The following is a 10,241-nucleotide window of genomic DNA, read 5'->3' as shown; positions in this document are numbered from 1 at the left end:
AGCCGCCGGGCCCGGGGATCCGGTGCGCCTGAGCAGTGGGGCCGGTCACCCGGGAGCCAGCCGTGAGCGCGCGGAAGACAGGAGTGGCCCCCACGGCGGTCGCACGCCCTCTCTGACCCTCCTCATGCCTCTCCTCTTCCTAACCAGACGCCCAGCGGAGCCCCCGGGGCCTCGCGCCCGCACTCACCCATCACCGCGGACGGACGTCCCGCAGGACCGCAAGCCCGCGAGCCAGCGCCCGCGCAGGCGCAGAACTTGACCAACCGCGGAGCGGCGGGGCGCGAAGAGCGGGATCACGTGAGGCAGACGCCGCCGGGCCGCCTCTCCCTAAACCTGCGGCCTGATGCGGGCCGACTTCTCCTGGCCGCCGCCCGCCGCCGCAGGGTAGGTAGAGGGTCCCGCCATCGCACCTGTAGGCTGACTCTGGGCCTGCGCGAGCCGGGATTCCTTACTCTTGATGCCGTACGGTGGCCTCACCGTGCCAGAAACAGCCGACGCGTTCTCTAGCGGGCCGCCTGCGGGAGGAGTCTGGGGATTGTCGTTTGGAGGTGGCAAGCGCGTGCGCGGATCCCTTGAGAGTGTCCCGTCTGGCTCCTCTGTGTAACGTTGGTTAGGTATCTTCAAACCTTCGAGCGGCCTACCCAGTCCGCGGTGAGCGGAACACCGCGTGTGTGTTAGGTCACACAAGTCACTTTTTTTTTTTTTTTTTTTTTAAAAGATGACCGGTAAGGGGATCTCAACCCTTGGCTTGGTGTTGTCAGCACCATGCTCAGCCAGTGAGCAAACCGGCCATCCCTATATAGGATCCGAACCCGTGGCCTTGGTGTTATCAGCACCGCACTCTCCCGAGTGAGCCACAGGCCGGCCTCACAAGTCACTTTTAAACCCTCTTTCCTTTGAACCTCAGACGGAGCCCTGCACCGGGAGTTAGGAGGCCCCCGTCAAAATCACAGCGCTGACACTTCCTGAGAGTGACCCTGGACAAGTCACTGCTCCCTGAGCCCCAGTCCCTTGTCTGAGAAGCGACCCTTACATGAAATATTTTGGGGAATCCTCACCCGATGTAAGGGTCACTGGAAATAATGGCTCTGACAGTGACGTGGAAACTGGGCCACACAGCTGGGCCGCTGCTGGAGGCTTGTCAGATGTGTGAAGTGTGTGCCCTTACTTGGGACTAGTCTGGTGGGTAACCCCACCAGAGTGAAGCCTCAATAATGGGGGATCAGCACCAGGTGGGCGGCTTTCCCGATCGCTCCAAAAGTGGATCCGCCTAACCCTGCCGCAGCTGCCGCGTTTAACTGCTTCTCGGGATGCTGGAGAGCATGCTACCCCATTTCGGGAACACCTGCTGTGTGCCAGGTCCCCCAAGGGAGCTTAGAGTCTGGTGAAGGATAGAAAAACCAAAGACTGGAAATTCAGAAGCTTCAGGGGACTTTCCCCTTGAGGGAAAACCAAGGATGGCTTCACAGAGTAGGAAGGGTTTGAATGGGGGCTTGGGGGATGAATGAGTGGAGTTTGGACCAGTGTGGAAAGTTATCTTAGCAGGAGATAAGATTGTAAAGGTCAGGTGGTGCGAGTCTTGACTTTCAGACGCATGCAACTGGCATCTCATCAGTATGCAAGAGATAGATTTTGGGCTCTACGAGATAATGACAATGATTTGGAACAATTAATCAGGCAACAGTTGGGGGAAAGGGCATTTACCTCAAAATTATGTTTGCCCTGTCTTGTGTGAATTTCTATTCAGATGTATTATTTGAAAAATAAGTAAACCAGGCAGGCATCCAGTATGTTCATAAGCATAAATAATTAAATTCATATTAGAATGGAGAGGTTATTCTCCTGTGGTACAACCTGAAAAGAAGGAAAAGACTGAAATTATACACACAATTGGGACACAACAGACTCAGAAGAGTGAGAAAATCCCAGGCCAACAAGAACACTCACATCTGGACCTGAGCCAGTCTGTTTCTGCAGACCTCTGCCCCTCCAGCTCTCAGCCAGAACCCCTCAGGCCCTTAATTGGCTCTTCTTGGTGTTGGGAAAAATAGGAAAATGTCAGAGTCCTTCAGATGTTCAGAATCTTGCAGAGCACGTGCTGTAAATATCCTCAGGTGTTCCTTGTTACTACTTAATGTAAATTGCATATGGGCACCCAGGTGTCCAGGGTTGTGGACTTAAGTATGAAAGACTAATAGCTCTGCTCCACAGTGCTTCTCAGAACTCTCAGAGAAGCAACTAGGACAGTTGCTCCTAGATCTGAATAAAACCCATTCATTTTTCTATACCTATGGCTCCCAGAACCTTTTTTTTGTTGTTGTTGTTTTCTATTACCTAGCTCATAGACCTGTGTGTGGAGGGTTTGTAACCCAATCTGTGTAACAGACTCAAGGGGTCTGTAAGCCCTAGCTTTACAATTGGCGTAGTTGGCAGGATATTTGAGCAGGTACAGGAGCCAAAAGCCCCTTGGAGAGGGAGGAAATGTGGCTACTCATGAATATGTTGTGCCCTCTGGCCACTTTCCTGTTGACCCGGATCTGGCTGCTGCTTACTATACTACAAGTCAACATAGACCAGGCACTCCATGAAGCAGTGTGGCCTTGGAGAGCCCCTTGGGAGGGGAAGGAAATGTGGTTATCCTTGAGTATATGGTGCCTGGTGGCCACTTTTCTGCTTACTGGAGCCTGGCTACTGCTCACTATGATACAAATTGATCGAGATTTGAAGAAGAAAGCAGAGCTGTTGGAAGCACAGATAATCTGTCTGGAGGATGACATGCTACAACTGGGCACCCCTGCCTCTCACACCTGGAAGAACGACAAACCCAGTGGTGAGTTGGAGGAGACTTTGCATCTCCAGGCACAACCTGTTGTGTACCAGAAACTGAAACACGAGCAGCCTATAGGACCAGGTGGACAACCGGAGGGTGATCCACAGGTGACTGAATTCACTACCTATGTCCCATATACCCACGTTGAATTAGTTGATTTAGGGAGACAGTTCCGGCAGAAACAGGGGGAGCCCCTGGCTGCTTGGCTGTTGCGGTTATGGGACCTAGGGGTGGATAGTGTGATATGCTCTGGTGAGGAGATGGAGAAATTGGCCTCCATCACCATGCACCCATCCCTGGGCAGCGGCTGCAAAATAGCTGCAGGTACACACAAGGGCCAGGTACTCCTTAATGGAATGGGTGAGTGCAGCTGCCCAAACCATGTGGGCAAATGCTGGAGAACTGCCCAAGATTGTGAGTAAATGGCAAACATATACTGACTTGGTTCAAATAATTCGAGAGCTGGGGATGAGGCAGTCCATATTTAATGTGAACACCCATGGCCTGGACGATGAAAATTTTACAGGCAGCATGAGAGACATAGTGCTGCAAAATACCCCATCAACATCCTTTGGGTCACTGATGGCCATACTGGCCCCATACATTAGTCATCCTATACATGAAGTAAATGACCATGATAGCCAGCCTGGGTGAAGTAGAGGAGAAAAGACAAGCAAAAGGGATCCAGAAGGTGATTAAGACTCAACCCCCAAGAAATGATCAGGATCTTATCCCGAGGGGATGCACTCAGTGGACTTAAAGGATTTTTTGGTTGCTTCTGAGGAGGTGGATGAAATGTTCCAGTTCAATTAGGGAGCAGGCCAAGGTACTCATCTTTTGAGGGCAGGTGAGGACTGGAGGCCTCACGTTGAATTGGCAATACACTGGTCAAGGACTAATGTGCAGCGTGTTTTGGTATTGGTAGATACAGGTGCAGAATGTAGCCTGATATATGGCAATCCAGATAAGTTTCCAGGGGCCACAGTTCATATAGATGGATATGGAGGACATACTATTGAAGTCAAAGCTGTGTCACTGCCATTGGGCATAGGACGATTGCCCCCTCGTTGTATACAGTATATATATCCCCAGTAGCTGAGTACATCTTGGGTATGAACGTACTTTATGGCTTGCACCTGCAAACAACAATTGGAGAATTTCGGTTATGAATAAGGACAATAAAGCCTGTGGGGTGTGCTAAACATGACCCACAGTTGTTACCCCAGCCAAGATGTGTAATTAATGTAAAGCAGTATTGCCTACCAGGAGGACATGCAGAGATAGGTGCCACTATATTGGAGTTAGAAAAAGTTGGCATTATTCATCCAGCTCATAGCCCAGTTAATGCTCTGGTATGGCCAGTGAAAAAACCTGATGATACCTGGAGAATGACTGTAGACTATCGAGAACTAAACAAAGTAGTGCCTCCTTTGCATGCAGCTGTGCCTTTGGTTCATGACTTGATGGATCAGCTGACGACTCAGCTGGGAACTTATCATTATGTATTGGACCTTGCAAATGCTTTCTTCTCTATTCCAATCTTGGCCAATAGCCAAGATCAGTTTGCCTTCACCTGGGAAGGGAGGAAGTGTACCTTTCAAGTATTGCCCCAAGGTTATCTGCATAGCCCAACCATCTGTCATGGTTTGGTGGCTGGGGACCTAGCCAAGTGGACAATTGCGCGGTTGCAATGTTTCACTACATTGATGTGTTGTTAACCTCTGATTCTCTTACAGAGTTAACCCAGGCAGCACCAATGCTGCTAAGCCATTTGGAACAATGTGGGTGGGCCGTGAACACAGTCAAAGTACAAGGACCTGGGCTGTCAGTCAGATTCTTAGGAGTGGTCTGGTCGGGTAAGATGAGGGTCATCCCAGAAGTGATTGTAGACATGATATAGGCATACCCTTGACCCACAACTGTAGCTCAGCTACAGACATATTTGGGACTTCTGGGGTATTGGAGAGCTTTTGTACCCCATATGGCCCAAATGGCATGTCCACTTTATGCATTGACAAAGAAAGGAGCCCTGTGGGATTGGACTGAGGAAGTGGAACAAGCTTACTGGGCTACAAAAAGGGCAATACAGCAAGTACAGGCTTTACAAGTGGCTGCTCCCACTAAACCTTTTGAATTAGATGTAAATATCACCCAAGAGGGGTTAGGATGGGGTTTGTGGCAGAGACAGGACCTATTCCATATGCCTGTAGGATTCTGGTCTCGGCTTTGGAAGGGTGCTGAAGTATGCTATTCTCTAAAAAAAAAAAAAAAAAAAAAAAAAAAAAGCTAGCAGCTGTGTATTCTGCCTTGATGGCCACTGAGGCTATCACAGTGGTGAACTGCCAAAGTCCTAGTAAGGACAACACATCCCATACTAGGTTGGCTGTGCATGTGGGTAACCAACCCTAAAACAAGTGTAGGTCAAACTCCCACTCTGTCTAAATGGGGAGCATATTTAGAACAAAGAAGCACTGTGTCAACGAGTCCTCTGTCTAAAGAGTTGCAAGCTGTGTACCCTTACTCATGGAGGTGGAGGCTACACCTTTCCATGAGGGACAGGGACCTATCACAGAACAAGCTTGGTATACAGATGGCTCTAGCATGGGACCCTCAGCATCATGGACAGCTGTTGCTGTCCAGGCCTTAACAGATACCATGTGGTTTGAAAATGGCACAGGGCAAAGCAGTCAATGGGCAGAATTGAGAGCTGTTTAGTAATAAAATATGAGCCTGGGCCATTAACCATCTGTACTGACAGCTGGGCTGTGTACAAAGGCTTAACCCTTTGGATTTCTACTTGGAAATATCAATGATGGATGGCAGGCCACTGACCCCAGTGGGGACAAGCCATGTGGCAAGAGTTATGGGAATTGGGGCATGAGAAAGAAGTAACCCTTTTTCATGTCACAGGACATCTCCCCCTAGCCAGTCCAGGAACTAATAAATCTGATGCCTTGGGTAAGGTAAGATGGCTGGAGAGAGCCCCAGCTACTGATGTAGCCCAATGGTTACATCAACGAATGCAGCATGCTGGCAGCAAAACCATGTGGATGGTGGCCCAAAGATGGGCCTTGCCTATAAAATGGGAAGATGTAGTGAATGCCTGTCATGCTTGTCCAGGATGTGCTCAAGAGAGTCCACACCCCCAGTGGGTACCCCATATAGACAGGCAAATTACTTGAGGAAGGGTGCCCCTGACTCAATGGCAAACGGACTTTGTTGGACAACTGCCGAGGTCAGAATTTCACATACATCTTCACTGCTGTTGATACAGCTACTGGTCTTCTGTTTGTATGGCCTTGTAAGGCCCCAGACCAGGTAAACACTGTGAAGGCATTGAATAGCCTTACAGCCATGTATGGCCGGTCTGTAGTCATAGAGAGTGACAATGGAACCCACTTTACTGGACATGAGGTTCAGAAGTGGGCTTCCCAGTTGTCTATTCAGTGGAAGTTACATGTGCCATATCATCCCCAGGAGGCGGGAATGATTGAACAGTATAACAGTCTTTTAAAAGAGAGGCTAAGGCCATCTCTCCAACCCCCATCCCTGAAGGGGTGGGCATGGTGGTTATGGCCGACAGTCAGGATTCTAAATGAGAGACCCCGCAAGGGCGGACCCTCTCCAGTGGGAGCTCTGTTGCACAGGGCTGCAGCACCTATACAACTGCAAGTCACTACTAGAGACGAGCTTTGGAAGCCAGGATATGGCAAGAATGGAAATATTCTCTTACCAGCCCCAGCCTGTTTACAACAGGGACAGACAGTACAATGGGAATGGCCTTGGAGAATAGAAGCCCCACATATATGCTGGGTAGGCCTAATAGGGCCTTGAGGGAGAGGATTAGAAGAAGACTTGCAAATTTCACCTTGGGTGACAAGTACTTGGCCTCCTTGAGTAAAGGTAACATGGCCTGGAACAGATAAGCACTCTATTCCAAAGGGCACATTTGTATTATCATTATGGCCAATTATGAGTTCCCTGTACTGTTACATGTAGAACCTACAGATGCAACAGTGTTAGCAGATAAAGTATGGCATCATAAACCAGGTAAGATACCGATTCCTGCAACCATCCTTTCCCAGGATGGCAAACTGGCATGTATCTTACCAGAAGGGCGAGATGTTCCCCTACTGGTACCAATAACCCTTCTGTCTTTTCGCCCATAGTGTCTGACTGCGGGCACCAGAGTCAACTGGATACAGACATACGTTCATGTGACCGATGTGTTGGCTTATTGAATATGCACTGAACTTCATACCAATGATGACTACTAACTGGACATGTCCGGCTAATAATTGAAAGAACAAAACTACAGGACAAGCCGTAAGGCATATTGGACAGACGATAGGTTGTATGAATGTAAGGGTCATTTATCCTCACTAAGGAAACATCGCGGAAGATTCTGAACAGGTAGGTTGTATGGCGAGGGCCCCTGAAGGGGTGGATTGTTGGGAAAAATAGGAAAACGGTCAGGGCCTCTCAGATGTTCAGAATCTTGCCGAGTGTGTGCTATAAATATCCTCAGGTGTTCCTTGTTACTACTTAATGTAATTGTGTATGGGCACCCGGGTGTCCAGGGTTGTGGACTTAAGTATAAAAGACTAACAGCTCTGCTCCACAGTGCTTCTCAGAACTCTCGGAGAAGCAACTAGGACAGTTGCTCCTAGATCTGAATAAAACCCATTCATTTTTCTATATCTACGGCTCCCAGAACCTTTTTTTTCTATTACCTAGCTCACAGACCTGCATGTGGAGGGTTTGTAACTCAATCTGTGCAACAGACTCAAGGGATCTGTAAGCCCTAGCTTTATACTTGGGCAGATGGATATTGGAGATCAAAACCCTCTTTTTTGATTCAGGATTCATCATAAAGTTAACCTCATCTTAAAACTCTCTGATGGTTCCTTCTTGCCTCCGTGATAAATCCAAACTCCTTATCTTGGCACATAGGACTGTCTGTGTCCTGGTCCCTTGGCCTATCTGTCCACCTCATCCCCAACTACATTCTGTGTTTCAGCCATGTGCAATCTCTCAATCTTATCTGCTGCTGAGATGACTTTCTCCACTGGCACAAATTCCATTCATTCATCCCCCAAGGCCCAGTTTGAACAACTCCTACTCTGTGAAGCCATCGCTAGTTCTCTGCCAAAGGGAAAGTCCCCTAAATCTCTTGTGTTCCTTAAGCCTGTTTGCCCCTTTCACCATCGAATCTTCAGCAAACATGTTAGCCCTTCAAGATCCTATTGCCTCCTCTTCCTAGAAGCTCCTCCTGATCACCCGACAAAATTGACTGCTCTTGCCACTGTCTATCTGTGGCACAAAGTTTGGAGCATTTCTGACATCCTGTCCTGTGTTGTAGTCTCTCACGATGGTGTCTCTTTCCTACTGCCAATTCACAGGGGCAGTGTGACTCTTTCCTAGCCCTCCAACTCAGTGCTTGGCAGAAAGGGTGCCCAGGAGATGTTTGTAGAAATGAAATGCTGGTAGACAGCAGTGCTGTTAAAAGGGAGGGTCTGTGTTCTTGGGAAAGGGACATAGGCATGTTGCTGATGGATCTTTGCTTAAGCACCCTCCACTTTTCCCAAAAAGTGCTTTCTAGAAAGTTATCCAGTGCTCTCCAGGCACTTTCTAGAAAGTGGTCCAGTCTCCATGGGCCCTAAGGTCCACAAAAACAGCTTTATGTACGTTGTCAGTGGAGTCTCAGCTACTGTGTGGTGGTTCTGCCCAGATGAGGTCACCTGAGGTCATCCCTTAACAAGGGGTCAGTGACCGTCCTTTCTCTTCAGCTTCATTTCCCAGGCCTCTGCAATCATCTACACCTATCTCTGCCACTCCCCTTCATACCCCCCAGGCCGGCCACGTGGAGCCTCCCTGGACTCGCTTTCTCTCACATGCCTCCAAACTGAGTACATTTTGTCCTCTGTGCCTACAAGGCCCTGCTTGCTTCATGACAACGTCCTGTTCATCCTTCATTGCTCAGTTCAAACAGAAGCTCTTTGTTGCTACTGTCCCTGACCTGACCTCAATACCTCACTCTGCAGAGCCCCCCACCACCAATGCTGACAGCCCCTCCACCCCAGGTGTCCTTGAACTGTGCAGTCTATCTGCCCTTGGCTGGTCTGTGAACTCCAGGACCTGCTCTCTTTTCCTTTGCTCATTTTCAAACCCGCTTTGATCTTGCCACTCATGTGCATCTCTCTCTCTATTACATGTAACCAAGGCCAAGGTTTTACCCCACAAGCCTGTGAGATTGTTCTGTTCCATTTATTTGTTCATTTATTTTTAATGCCGGTGGGGATCCACTAAATTAGTGATTTTCAACCCTGTTTCATATTAGAATCATCTGGGAAGCTTTAAAAACAAACAAAAAACCCTGAAGATTCAGATTTAATTGATCTGCAGTGGGACCTGGAACTTAGTTTTAAAAGCTTCCCAGGTACGCTGAGGTTGAGAACAGCACTTGCTTCCTCAATGTACCTGAAGATAAGAATCACCTGAACTTGGTCACACAGCGTGTGGTCCGTAGGCCACAACGTGGGAGCTTGTTGGGAATGTAGAATCCTGCCTTATGCCAAAGCAAGTAAACCAGGGTTGGTATTTAACAAGATTACCAGGTGATTTGTACGCATGCTTCATTTGTATGTATGCTTCCTGGTGCCCACGCTCCACATTACAGATTGAAAAACATTGACCTAGATTCTAGGTCCTAGACGGTTAGGAAATAGACCCCTGGTCCCACAGCAGACTTCTACTAAATCAGAATTTTCAGGCCAGCTGGCCTGTATATATTTAACACCAGCCCCAGGTGATTCTTCTTTGAGCAATTTTGGGAAACAGTGGCTCTAAATTGACATCCTGACCGATAATAGTGACCTACAATTTGAAACACAGGTTCCTGCAGGGCTCAGGAATGTGTGAGTGAGTGAGCCTGCAGCCCAGAGGGGAACCAGGAGCCTGGTCCTGTGGAAAAGTGATCAGCATTGCTTGAAAGAGGCACATACCAAGTGCTGTGAGTGTTGATAGGAGATGGAAGTTGTACCAGCCGCAGCGAGCACAGGCTACCTGGAAGAGGTGACCCACGAGGGATGACTAGATTTAAACAAGGTGAGCTCCAGCAAAAGCTCGGGATGGGACGAAGTGTTTAAGGAAGGAGGCGCCAGGCTGCTCGTTCTCCTTGTCCTCATTCCTGTCCCCCAACTTTGCCTTTCTCCCAGGCACACCTACAAGCAGAGCTCATGCCCCCTGGTAAATCTCAGGGCTCAGAAGGTTTGCTGACTTCTGCACAGGATCAGGGGACACCTCACTTGGTATCATCTGAGTGACACGTACTTGTGAAATTCAAACACATTTTTATCTAGCAAGGACCAAGTCAATAAAACAACAAGCATTAGCACAATACTCTGGGTTT

Source organism: Galeopterus variegatus, unplaced genomic scaffold (genome assembly GCF_000696425.1).
Source record: "Galeopterus variegatus unplaced genomic scaffold, G_variegatus-3.0.2 Scaffold11, whole genome shotgun sequence".
NCBI classification, from domain to species: domain Eukaryota; kingdom Metazoa; phylum Chordata; class Mammalia; order Dermoptera; family Cynocephalidae; genus Galeopterus; species Galeopterus variegatus.
Note: the sequence above shows the minus strand (reverse complement) of the source record.